Source organism: Propithecus coquereli, unplaced genomic scaffold (assembly GCF_000956105.1).
Source record: "Propithecus coquereli isolate 6110/MARCELLA unplaced genomic scaffold, Pcoq_1.0 Scaffold122, whole genome shotgun sequence".
In the NCBI taxonomy this organism is placed as follows: Eukaryota; Metazoa; Chordata; class Mammalia; order Primates; family Indriidae; genus Propithecus; species Propithecus coquereli.
In genome coordinates, this window is record NW_012136303.1 from 2,483,909 (window position 1) to 2,484,760 (window position 852).

Genomic DNA, 852 nt, shown 5'->3' on the forward strand with positions numbered 1-852 from the left:
AAGCGATCCTCCTGCCTCAGCCTCCCGAGTAGCTGGGACTACAGGCATGCGCCACCATGCCCGGCTAATTTTTTCTATATATATTTTTAGTTGTCCAGATTATTTCTTTCTATTTTTTAGTAGAGACAGGGTCCTGCTCCTGCTCAGGGTGGTCTCGAACTCCTGACCTTGAGCGATCCACCCGCCTTGGCCTCCCAGAGTGCTAGGATTACAGGCGTGAGCTACAGCGCCCAGCCTATGATTTGCTCTTAAGGCCTTTACCTGATTGAGTGAGGCCCACCCGTGTTACACAGGATGATCTCCTTTACTTAGAGTAAGCTGATCGTAGATGTTAACCACGAATACAAAACACCCTCACAGCAACACCTACATTCGTGTTTGAGTGAGTCATGGGGCACCGGAGCCTGGCCATGTCGACACGTGAGACCACTCTGCATCCCTTTACGTCCCTGCCCCCTCTCTCTTCCCACGGGAAGGCTTCTCGATGGGGTGGGCATGGGGGGCATGGCCACCAGCAGCTCTGACTGCTGTCCTCCCAGCTGCATGACCACAGAGGAAGAAGGGGTCCCTCTTCCTTGTCTCCAATTAGAAAAATCCCAACAAAGACAGACCCATCTCCATGGCCCAGGAGGCAGGGGGCGAAAGGAGATGGGCGACAGCATCATCTGGATCCTCAGGCGGGGGGTAGGTGGGAATGTTTCCCCCAGAAGAGAGGAGGGACACTTCTGGAAGGAAAAAGGGTGTGGTGGCAAAGCAGGACCTGCCCCCACAGGTCTCTCCCCGAGGGCAAGTGAGGTTGCACCCTCCCCTCCCCTAAATTCCTGCCAGCCGGGCCCCAGCTGCTCCGACCCC